At 32.5% G+C, this 13,709-nt stretch overlaps 1 protein-coding gene across 1 annotated transcript in view; it reads right to left on the reverse strand.

Moving 5' to 3' along the window:
- The window catches only part of LOC143305405 (uncharacterized), a 41,167-nt gene extending 29,438 nt beyond the window's left edge, over positions 1–11,729 (reverse strand). The window contains exon 1 of the mRNA XM_076688882.1: positions 11,587–11,729. The gene's annotated coding sequence lies outside the window, so the exon portion shown is untranslated. The remainder of the gene's footprint in view (positions 1–11,586) is intronic.
- Between the last annotated feature and the right edge of the window lie 1,980 nt (positions 11,730–13,709).

Genomic DNA, 13,709 nt, shown 5'->3' on the forward strand with positions numbered 1-13,709 from the left:
AAGATTAGGGATGATTCTAATTTATTTCCCATCACTTATTTATCTATTTTTAATTTAAAATTATGTATGGATTTCGATATTTCATATTGCTATCAAAATATTTAGAAAGATTTTAATTCATTTCCCACCCTCCAATTATTTATTTTTAATTTAAAATTAGATATACATTCAATTCTGGTTGTTCTAGTATCAATTGTCACATTTTCTGTAATTTCCTATCAGAGATTAGGAAACATCGTCGATGAAAATTAAGAAAATTTTTGTATATATATATCTGATCATCATGAGATCATCGATAATAAAAAAGAATTCGACTGTGGCCAGCGAGATGGATTTTCACCGGCTACCATCATTTTTCTTCTTGCAGGTTCACGGAAAAACAGGGGATAGAGAATTCGCGGCGTTAATTAACGATAAACTGCCCTTACAGGAACTCTAACTAGGAATTAAATCTATCCGATATGTGTGTATTGCAACGCGATACCCCCTGGCAAGAGATACGGACGATATGCTACGCGTACGTTCTATTTACAATCGACACTAATTAAAAAAAAAAAAAAAAAAAAAAAAAGTATAATGGACTATCCTATAGTCAAACCTTCGCCAAACTTACTGATCATTGTTTAAAGCGAGGTAAACTTAAATAAAAAGTGTCACAACGTTTGTGGACGGAAATGGTTGACGCACCCCCTCGCGCGTCACTTGGAAGAATAAAATAAGAAAATGTAATTACAAGTTATAAATACATTGGAATTATACTTGTGAGAATAATTTTAATTATTTCTATTTGATTCTTTGTAGTACTTTGAAATCAATGAAATTTTTCAATAATTTAGTGTTGTTAGTATTCACGGTATGTTTTTATATTTTCTAGATTAAAAGCATTCCAAGAACAAACTCTAATGACATTGTTATTAAATGTATATTACATATCTGATGTACATATAGTAACAATATAGTGAATAAATTTTAATTTGAAAGCTGGCGATTTTGTGCAGTACAATACAACAAATTTCAAACATGGTTATTTCAATATCCTCTTTTCGGTATAAAAATGAATCTAAAGTTACAAAATACATTGTATGCTTTTAAAATGTAAAAACTTGAATAGTGAATTGCAGAGATAATAATTAATAATTAATTTAAATAATTTAACTGTGATTTCAAGCTCTATGTAATTTGCATTCTCCAAATTTTATATATTATTTTCTAATATTAAAAAATAAAAAATATTAATTTAGTCATTGATCTCAAAGTACCAAATCCAAAGCTAAAAAAGCGAGAAAAATGAACGAACGCTTTAGTGATGGACGTGCCTCGAATAAATTTCCGCCAAACTTCAATGATCAATATATCAATCATTCCAATGCGATATAAATAAAATAGAAGCTGTAATAAATAAACTGGTAATTACATAGAGGAACGGCGAGAAAAGGCAGGATCGTTCGTTATAGTGTCAATAAAATATCGCTGTGGCTGCAACGTTATCTTGAAAAGGCGTGGTAAAAAAGGCAGCCAGCAAGAATTCCATTGGTCAGATAATGGGGTACGCGCGAGGGGAATCGTTTAAATAAAAATAAAACGAGAGAACGAAACGTAACGCACACAATTATAAATAAATTTCGTTTCATGCTACACAAGTCGGATTTTGGATATCTCGAACAATTACTTACTCGCTCTATCTACACACGACAGGACGTTAACATTAACCATACTAAGTAAGTACAATCTATCGCTTATATATTATATACAATTGAGTTAGAAACGAATCTTTAGGAACTTCAGAACAGAAACTCGAGAGCTACAACGTCGAACTAACTTAAGATAGGATCTTTTTAAATAAAAAAAGATTCCAACATCTTCAGCAGTTGAATCGAACCTTTCCACCATCGCTTTCGAGCTTTGCATCTTAAAGAACCGATTATTCTTTGTTTAACAAAATACTTATAAATAAATCAAGCAATAATCAAATAATCTGGAAATAATCAAGCAATGAGTTATTAGATTGTGGAATATTAAATGATTGATTTTGGATCATAGACAGTCTGATATAATTTCATGACATAAGAGTATTGCAAAATAGCACTTCTGATATGTCAATTTGAAGTTTAATGCTTTATAAAAATTACTATATAAAGGTTTTATTAGTACTCTTAATGCAAAATGGTTGGTCCTTCAATAGAGCAAATAATTCACAACTTAGTAAGTGAGGTATCATAACTTTGTATTTTTACATTTTATATAGAATATTCTAAAAATATTTGTATAAACAGAAAACTGTAGATTAAAAAATTTATGCAACATTTTGAGGTATAAGCAAGTGGAAATGAGATATTTACTAATGATCAATATCTGTAAATTAATTGGGTCATTCGAAGAATCAGCCATTTTGTATTGAAAATGTTAATAAAACCTTTATGCGGTAACTTTTGTAAAATCTTAAGCTGTAAATTGATATACCATAAATGTTACTCCAAAACAGTTTTGTCATAAAATCAAATCAAGATGATTTCGTTTCAAAACCAGTCATTTGATATGCAACAACCTAATATTAGATCAGCAATTAAATTCGCAATTTACAATTATTTATCAAAATTTTATCGGAATAAATAATTATTTGCCATATTTATGATGGCCATCTTCCTTTTGCGAATTTAAGTACCAATCTAATGCATCATAATTTTAAGAACAGTTTTAGCTCTGCATGAATCAAACGTTCTTTAAGATGCAATCGGTTATCGCGTAATTCATTGCACCGATTAACACGTTCACTACCACTCTTATTATTTGCACTCAACGTAATGTATTTGTGCGATTATGCTCACGTACAGTGCATTAACACCTTGACCACGTCAACATACATGAATTTTTGTAGGAGTAATATCTTACGTAAAAATGATTCTACAAAAAAGATTTGTTAAAAATAAAAATTTCCATCTGTTAGAGCAGTCTACTAAAATGCGGATGTCAAAGTGTTAACATTCTATATACCCTTTTTCACTTTAAATAAAAATTATATTCGTAGCTCTATCTATATATAACTTAAATATACAGTAATAAATAAATAAAACTTAAAATTTGTCTTATAATTTAGACAACATTATCGATATTCTTATAATTTCTTTCAATAAACGTAAAAAATTGGAGCCAATCGAGTAATACACCTTAAGTAATACACTATTAATCAAAGGAATTAGAAGTTGGCGATTAAATAATAAATAATTAATAGTGATCCGTGGTAGCGAACGTGTTAAGTTTTTCTCAGTATTTTTGGCGAACGATTACAAGCTACAACATTAACACGAGGCTCTAAGTGCCTAGCAGGAATACTTAGAATGCCTACAGTATAGTTTACTATATACAGAAACGAGATAGTGTTTGAGGCACGTGCAGTTTTCACGATGGACGATGAATGAGATCGAAAATCGAATGAAAACTCACGAAACTTGAGATTTCACATCGATTTCGAACCTTTGTTCGCGAGTTTCAAAGACGCAGGGGTTGGGAGGGGGTGGCTTAAAGACAAAAGAAACACAATTCGCTGGCAAATAGAAGAAGAACGAAGAAAAATATAGGATCTCATCAAAAAAAATAGTTAGAAACTTAGATATACACGATAACGAGTGAAATTCAAATAAAGTTAACATACAATAGATTCATCTGAATTATTTACAATGGATTAAATAATTTTGGGAATCAGATTATTGCACTTTTCTGAAATACCAAGAAGTTTTGAAGTTTTCGAGGTAAATATACAACCAATATAGTGATAACATTTAAACGAGTTAATTTCTAGATACTTTAAATAAAAAACAATTTTTAAATATTTTATTTCCCTACTTCTTGGTGGATTCGTAAGGATTTTGTACTATTATAGCTCGGTTTAATTTCTTAAAAAATAAATAGCCAACAAACTTATAATACAACGAAAGGAATAACATCAGTTTCACTAATTATTCTACCCAGATCTGTTTCTTTTCAAATAATTACTGAAGCTGCTCGTTAATTATATAAGTAGATAATTCAACATATTACTGAGTTTTCGGAAGTATCCCTTATTTTTTAATGTAATAATAAAATAATTTTTACCTAAGCTACCATAAACAAATTAATTTCTATTATTGTAGATAAAAGAATATGAGGAATAATAAGAAAAAGGAAGAGGAGCCACGATTTTTTTAATTGATCCATTTCGTGTTATTTGAAAAATCATATTTTCCAATTTTTAAAAGACGAAGCTAGAACTGGTTTCCAGTTATAAAAAATAAAATAAATAAGTGTCAATAATTCTTTTACAAACAAAATTTTAACATGTTCCACGATAAGTTCAAAGAACAGATTTTTAATTCAAGCATCACCCACCCAGTAACATGACAATCAACTTGTTAAATATATTTTTAAATTTCATAATTTTAATAATTAACAAATTGACTGCCAAAGTAGAAAAGGCTATGTAGACAAAAGGTATAATTGATTAATTTTCACCTTGCAAAATTAATGTTATTCAAAATTTCTCTTCTTTTCTCTTTTACTAATTATTTGACAAAATTTGAGTCACCGATCATTTCATGGCAGTCAATTTAAGACTATTAAAATAACCAAGCAAAGAATAACAAGAAAAAAAGAAATCAATTCTGGTAAAAAACCCGAAATCCCTTCAAAGTTTGGATCTTAATGGTCGCGTCGATGTCGTGATCAGTGGAGCCTGCGCGAGTCAGCCATCGGGATGACCTAAAACCTACGTTAATTGGAACTTTACTAATTGATTGTACTCTGCGTCAGCGGTGCACGCCGTTCATTAATTCTCTTCTCGATTGCACTTTACTGGGCGATCGTTGATCCGCGTTTCGTGGCGTAATTGCGACCTCGAACGTGTCCGTGCACCCACCAAAGGAAATACAGTTGGTTTGTGCGTGCGTGTAAATGGAACGTCGATGACAACTGACGCGTTTGAAATTGTTAGAAAAAAGAAAGAAAAACAGGGTTTTTCTTCTGACAGACAGGGCTGAAGATCTCTTTTTTTACTGACGGGGCAATTAATGAGACTTTGATAAGGATTAGTCTTCTTCAACCCTTGGATTGGCGAGAAAATAATCTTCTTGAACATAAGATTTTTTCACTAATTTCAAAATGTAATGACTTTTAGCGAGGAAAATTTGAATTTTTCATTGTCATTGACGTTTCTTTTTTTGTTATTATATTCTTATAGATAGAGGAATTATATACTCTAATAATTCATTGACACTAAATAGGACTAAAAATTGAGTGTTTCATCTAATTTGTTAATTAAAAATATAGTGATTGGGTTTTAGGAAATATGGTAAAAGTATTGATAAGATAGATGTTTCAATAATGGAAATATTGTGGCGAAGAAAATTTGAATTATCCAATTTCTAGATAAGAATTAAGTAATTGATATCATTGTAAATTAGTAGCATAGGCAATTAGAATGATCCTTCAAGAAAATAAGAAAAGTTCGACTGTGTGGTTTTTCGAGGTGCATTCGAGAAACTTTTACTCTCTAATTTCTAAAATAACACACATAGAAATTCACGAGTAAAGTGCGTCTGATCACAGACGATCCGTTTCCCCTTGAATTCACAATTTTTTCCCCTGTTTCTTGCGATTCACATGCACGGAACAATTACCATTGTGGCATTGCGTGCATTATTTCAACTATTATACTCAGCAAAAGTTGTTTCAACGTGTGTTTAAACCAGCTAGCAATTTCATTTCAGTTCTCAAGTTATGTCAACGTTCGAGTTTCAAATATTCTCTTCCACGAGGCAATGAAAGTTTTTCTTTATCACGAATATGTACGCCAGAGTTAATGAAACGAGCCCTTTTAAAAGAAATCATAGATTTTCACTTCAGCTATTAACTGAACTAAAATGAACTATTAACTAAAAACGAGAAATTGTTAATATAATTTTGAAATTGATAGAAACTTAATAAATTACGTCCTGTGTCAAATAATATAATTTTGAATAAGATGGTCCCATACCTAATTACTTTCCTGTTATTACATTTAATCAAAAATTTGTAACCAAGGGTTGCATAAATCCTAATCTGCTACCTGAAGGATCATATCAGAAGCGAAAGGGTTAAATGAAAAGTGATATCAAGAACTCGTAATGGACTAAATCGATCAGACGGTCGAGAATTCTCGCGGGTTCTCCGGAAAATTGAGCATCACTGTCCAATTTACGATTTATCTGTCGTGACGTACACGCTGCATACATGCATGCATGCATGCGTGCTCGCTCGCTAGCACGATAACGCAGCGCGGTTGGGTCGATGCATTATGCAGTTTTCCGTGCGTTCATTATATTTTTAGACCTTTACGATTGCAAGGTTACGCTCATAACGCTCGGCTCCTCGTTAATTGCGATTTTTCCGCGGCAATCGTCCGCTGACCGGATAAGGATTCCGCTCGCAGAAATCGTTCGGTTCGTTTCGCCCTCCCATCGATCTCGTTTCACTATTTTTTATTTTCTCTCGTTTCGCAAGATCGACTGATTCCTTGGGGATCATCAACGAAGCGTACATCGTACAAGAATCGAGGACTTCGTTTCCCATCGAACCACTCGAAGAATAACCGAGTTATTCTTGTTTCTCGTTTAATTGGAACCTTCTTCTGTTTCGCGTTAAATGATCATTTAATTGGTTGTCCTTTTCAATGAGAAAAAAGAGATTGATTTGGTATATTTTGAGATTAGTGTGATGGAGGGTGGGTGATATAGGGGGGTGGTTTAACCCTTTCAGTGGTATAGTCTTGCATGTATGGTTGGATTAATTTTTCGTCAGAAATGAAGACAAATATAATATCTATTATATTTTCATACTTTTTCAAAATATTAACTCTTGAGATTTGTAAAAAATTTGGAACAAATGATGCACTTCTTGTGATTCAATATTATGCACTTTCAGAAATCTTTGCTCAAATAATAAAATAAACTATGCATACGTCATTCAAAAAATTCGAAATTTCCAAAATTTGAAATATCGTATAGCATGGAAGATGTTAAAACTTTGTCTACAATATCTAATTTTCAAAAGAAAAATAAATTTCTAGTTGCTTTAGTATTTTCCTTTCTATTAACCCTTTGTGACACTTGAAACTTGTTATTTTTTTCCAAATTTTGAAATAATTTATTTCTAAAAAATGTGAAATACTATATTATATATAAAAAACAAAGTACTCGTGGAAACGTGATCCTCCTTAAAAACGGAATGGAACAAGTAAGGGGTTGTTTTCAATTCTTTAGTTTTTCGCCGAACGATCGAATTCAGCAGCGTTCCTCGTTTCAGCGGAACGAAAATTAAAGCCCGATTAAACGCAGAATCACGTACGATTTAAACGTCGAGCCGGCTTATCAGAGCGATCAGAGTTCGTTGAAAATACGAGGTGAGAGCTAGCAAACGTTCAGCGCTATTACGCGGAGGCTTACGTGACGATGCAAATACGAAAAGCAACCTTCTGAACGCTTAGTACAATCGAATACGTCGATGGTGGCTTGAAAGAATTATGAAGCTGCAAAGACATCCATCGTCTTGTTATTTCAGTTAAATATTCAGCAAATCATTCATTCTCGTTTCCATGACAATACTATAAAAATCAAAGACCAAAATGTTGGTTAAAATTGATTCTCACATTTTTCTTGACACTGTACAATAAATAATTACGAATTTGTAACTTCTTAAAATTTTCCTTGTTGATTTTCAAAATGATCCCCAAAAATACTAATTTTAATTAAAATTTGGCTCACTACATTTAATTATCAAACTGATCCCCGAATAATAATTATGTATCTACAACTCATCAAGATTTATAATACCAATTTTAATTAAAATTTTATTCATTGGAAAAATCATAAATTTAATTTCTCTATAGAAGAGCATATGAATGACAGTAAAGAAGTATCTCAGCTACGACAAAATGATATTCAAAATAAAAATCATTGATACTTTGAACGCTGATTTTCAAAAAGAAGCGAAAACTGTGAAAATATCTGTGCCAAAGTGGCGGTAAAAGTGGGAACGATTGCTTGGAGTTTACAGGCTGGAATTTCTGAAATCCTTTCCAGGATCAAGCTGGCAGTGTGCCCGCGAAAGAAAACGAAAGAAGAGAGCTCAGAAAGGGGTAGAGAAACCGAAAAAAAGGGGGTGTATATATGAAGGATAGAGTGTAGAAGCAACGAACAGGGGGATGCATTAAGTTTTTAAAAATAGTCGTGGCAAGGACGAATAGAGGGAGATTAATATTCGTGTTTGGTCGCAGACGAGACCGAAATCGTGCACGATGGGCTCGGGTATCGATTAATCGATACGAACCGGAGGTCCCTAGGCCGATTCCTTCGCTGCAGCCACGGAACGCGATGAATATTTCACGGATCGATCGATTTCCAACCACTCGGTACGCGAACCTCCCTTTCTACCTTCTGAGGAAGAGGATGGGGAGCGAACGGCTACTAAATATACAATGTTCGCGAAAGGAAAAAAACAAGAAGCTAGTCCTGCTAGGCGTGCAACTGCAATTGAGCGTTGCAAATGTCAAACGATCGAAATACCGATTTCGAGGAATTTCACTGGCACCCTGTTCATTCGAGACCTTCTGATCGTCTTGGAAGTTTTCTAGCGATTGTACTTGGAATTCTAGCAGTGAAATTACCGAGGCAGATACTGTTTTTATTATTTGAGAAATTGTATGGTGGTTTTGAATAAGCTGGATGTAAAATAAAAATTATAATTTTTTGTAATAATTTCTATTTTATGGAATTAGAAGATTTATCCTTTAAAGATTTATCTAACGGGTTAATTTTTTCCATCTCTTTTAAAATTAGAAAAGGGTAATAATTAAGAGTAACGACAATTTAGATCTTTTTGCATCAGTATAAGAAACGAGTTATGAGATTGGAGGCAAGTTTCGTGTCCTATCTAGTCGACAATAAAGAGATAAAAAGTAGAAACATAAACTTTAATTTAGATCAATTAGTAAATCTGGTTCTATTAAACTTATTATACTAACACATGAGCTGATTTAATATTTTCTTGCCCTATTAAAATGTTGTTTTTCGTATTTTTTTATTACTAAAGTTGAAGAACATTGAGATGAGTCTAATTGAAACTGAGTAATTGAAACCTTGTAAAAAAAATTATAATGCTTAAATCAATAACAAGATATTGAACCTTGTACAATATCCTGTAAACTATTAATTTCCCAAAAAAACTCATTTTAATTTATAATGAAAAAATATCAAGAAACTATATGAAGCAAAAAAGAAGTATACATAATTTACACTTTGCAGTAACACTGTAATACTTATAAAAACAATGACATTGCGAATAGATAACTGTATTTACCTTTCGATTGCATGACATATATTTCAAGGAAAAAACCTCTTCCTTTTGCATTGTCTATTATGTACTGTTGAAAAATTAATATCATGAATACATTTCGTATCTTGAATTTCTGTCACTCGACCAATGGTGAAGTACGGAGCCGATAACCTGTCAGAAATTTATCACGGAAACGGTTTCTCTCGGCACAGAAATAATGTGGCCTCCCGTAAAGTGTAATTAAATGTAAAATCGACAGATAACGCGTTGAATATTTTCGATATTTTCAGGGAACTCCTGTTATCTCGTCTGCGTTTCTTTCCAATGATATAGAAGAGGTGGTAGTAATATGGAACGCTACGATTATGAATGATTAAACAAGTTAATTAATACTTATAATTAAAACAAATTAAATGAAATGGGTCTAAAATTGCTAAATATCAATTTTTTATTTTAGTCAAGATTTAATTGAAATTCAAGATTACTTTTATGTATCACATTTATCATTTTTACTATTCGTTAATTTCATAGTAATATTTCATAATTAATCAGTAATCTAATTCACCATTAAAATTAATCTAATCATTAATCCTAATGTTTCTTAGAAAAAGTAAAATATTTATAACTTCGATGAGGTTCATATTGCTTAAATTTTTGCAGCACATTTCAAATAATCTTTCTAAAATTATTTATTTATTTTTCTAAAACTTATTGCAAGATATTCTAGGTCAACGCAAACAGGATATTCCATATTACTACCGCTTCCTCTATATCTTCAAAAAGAAATGAAACATAGTGAACGAATAATTGTAAAGACGATCAGAAACAACGATTTACGCGCGGATGTCCGGTTGCATCGCGAATATCCTCGATGATCTCATAATCTAACGGAATTAATATCGCGTCCTGCTAGCGATCTCGCGTTTTAACACGCATGTACGCTCTAATTACCTTATCTAAACTAATAGGAAAACAAAAGCGTGTGGCTCGAATACTGGTTCTCGTATCACCCGAACGCTCATGAGAAACGCGAGGTCATCGTGCGTTGCAACGAACGATGTGCAACGCTCGCTTCGTTGCAACGCGCGTGCACCCGAGCGGGAACGTGTTGGAGCGTGTATACGTGGACGAATTTATGATAAATTTTGAAGTTTCTACATTTTTTGTTCAATTGAGAAGAAAAGAAATATTGCCATCAAGATACTTTCGTTTAAAATTCTCCTGCATTAGGTAAAATTCTCCTTTTATCACGAATTAATAATTATTCTCAAGATTTGAATAAAATATTGTTCGAAATTTGAAAATTTCTTTTTCATTTTAGAAAAAATTTGAATGGTTTCTTTGAGAATACTTATTATTAGAAATTGAGTAGAATGTCAGAGATTGAGCAGATTTAAAAAATTTTTTTATTATTAACAATTTGACTGCCATAGTAAAGTTAAGAATCTCTATATAGTTGTTTTATTTTTCGTGACATATGTAATAGTTCTTTTGGGTCGAGGAAATTATTTATAATTATAAATACTAAATGATATGGCAGTTAAAGTGATAATAATACATGGTGGACTAAAAATCACCGAAGAATTTAATAATTATTTTTGTTGAATTTCTTACATAACAAAATTTATAGTTTGAAAATGATTTTCAATTAAATAGTGACATTATTTTTTGAAACTATTTATTTGAAAATTACTTCCATTCTATAAATATTATCACATCAAAAATTCAATAAAAATAATAAAATTATCAATTCATGAACGCTTCATTCCATTATTGCTTTTAAACATTACCCGTTATAAATATTCAGAGTCTTGATAATCTTGTATGTTTCGAATTATAAACCTGTTTATGGATTGCGTAATGTCTACAAGAAGTGTACAGTATTAACACCTTGTTCACTTCAACACATTAATACCAATAAGAATCACGAACCTCCCACAACTATTATATAAATAATTAATAAACATTGTTTGTTAAACATGATAATTAGACTTCCTACATAATGAGTGCAAAATATCGATAAAACTGAAAGGAATTATTTGTATCAATTTCCATGGTTGGAGGATTAAACTTTCAATAACAAAGATAAATTTAACGATCCAATGAATATGTTATCTGTTTCAACACACGTATAGTGAAAAAGGTGCTTTCAACTACTAACACAGAAACTCTAACAATTGGTGTTCTACGTTACCAAACGAAAAAAGGTGAAAAATCTACATAATTATATATCATTGCATCTCATACCTGGTGGACAGATCTTCGACCAGTGGGTCCACGACAACACGTAACATCTTGTTCACTGGACAACACCACACCCCATATTCTTAACGTCGCGTATGCTCTTCTCGAATTAGCTGTTTCCGCGGACCGTTTACAGGAATGTACGACGCGTCATATCCCGACGAGCGTTCGTAGCGTACTGAAGCGGCTTGTAAACAAAACGAAATGCCTGTTCCATTTCTGGTCCACGGTCGGGCGAACACCAAAACAAACTTTGTTCGGTATGGATAAATTGTTTCCTATTATGTACGAGTATTCGAAACTAAATTCAACTTAGAAGAAGAATATATGAAGCTCGTAAACAGGAATACGAGTGCCCGTGTACCTTTCGAAAACGGAAACGGAAATTCGAGCATCGATAAGGCGAAGATCGATCGACTTCCTATTTTTACTGGCTACCTCTCTTGCGTGTGCAAGCTCATATATACACGACGGAAATAAATAAAGAGGAGAATCCTCGAGGAATCGACTAACATCGTGAAGAACTCTTAGAACCTTACCGAAAAGGAAACGGTTAAAGAAGAATTCGGCTAGAGGAGAATGGAATTGTGTCGCGATTCGATTTATTGCAAATGCTGCACTCGATTTCTCTACGATTCATTTAACATGTTCACTACCACTTGCATTTTTCCTATGTAATTATTTATTGAAATTTGACGAATAATAATTTTCTTATTTTACTATGATAGAATTCTAATGATTTTGAAAATTATCATTTTAGAATTGAATTAGATTGGAAATTAAATTTATAATCCTTCTAATTTTTTCTCCACAGAATTACTTATTAAAATTTAACAAATAATATCTGTGATAGAATTCTTGTAATTTTGGTTGCAAAATGCAATAATTCTTTTTTATTTTTTAAATAAATTTTCCACTTTCTACCTTGCCCAATGGCCTATGAAAATTTTCCTTAACTTTTGGCAGTCAACGTGTTAACATGCATTTTCCGTACCATGTTTATGTAAACTGAAATTGGGTAAAAGCTCGAGGGTGATCGTAGATACGCGTGCAGGAAGCAGCTCTGGGAATATTTCTCGCGACAGACGTCTCAGAATAATATTCGATAATCAATAGCATAACTACAATTAAAACAAGGTACTTGACAGAACGGACGAGAGTTACAAGTAACTCTTAAATGAATAGGACATACGTCACGACAAGAAGGTATTTTGTTGAAGAACATTGGGTTTGGAAAAAGTTTGTGCGGTTTCTCTGTTAGAAATAAATTCAATCTGAAAAAGAAAATTTATGATTAACCCTTGAACCAGCGGAGTCTGGATCAATCGAGATCCAAACTTACAAAATGAAAATAATATGAAGCACAAAATTAAATTGAAATTGGGGCTCTCTTCATGGTCCGCTGTCCAAGGGTTAAGCTTGCAAAAGCTATAATAATTTCTGTCAAAACAGAAGCAACAATTTAAAATAAAATTATATGCATAGTTTGAAATGAAATTATTTTATGTTGTTTCAGAAAAAAAGAAATTTTAATTATTCCAATGTTGTACCGCAAATCCGCACGAACTTGCTAGAGGAATCTAATAATTTTCGAAAATTCGTGAAAACTAGAAACATGATATAACTGGAAACGAAATCCACAGAGGGGGAAAAAGAAACAGTTTGAGAAGCCACCGATGCCAGCGCACTCGTAACAACTTAATTAGCAGCCCCGGGTCGCGCATAATTCTCGTCTACGTCTTTGAACCGCGAACGTCCACGAACGCACTGAATCGAATTTTGCCATGTGGACATTTCTCTACCCTCCCATTTAGAACCCCGTGCTCCCACCCCGTCGTCAGTCTCTAAACCCTCCCCAACCGACACACAACCCTTCTTCTGTCGCTCGTTTTGCTTCATGGTTGTAATCATGTAATCATCGGCGCGCGAACCCCAACCCCGTCCCCTCCCCACCCCCTTGTCAACTGTATAAAATATTCTCAATCGTATCAACAACAGTCACATCGTACATCGTACAACGTTATTACATTATTACAATAGTTTTTATAGTTAATCGTAATCAATATAATATTCACAGCATTTTATCAAAATCTCTTAAAAGCACCAACCGTGGCGGCTCAATTTCT

This window comes from Osmia lignaria, chromosome 6 (assembly GCF_051020975.1).
Source record: "Osmia lignaria lignaria isolate PbOS001 chromosome 6, iyOsmLign1, whole genome shotgun sequence".
Taxonomy (NCBI): Eukaryota; Metazoa; Arthropoda; class Insecta; order Hymenoptera; family Megachilidae; genus Osmia; species Osmia lignaria.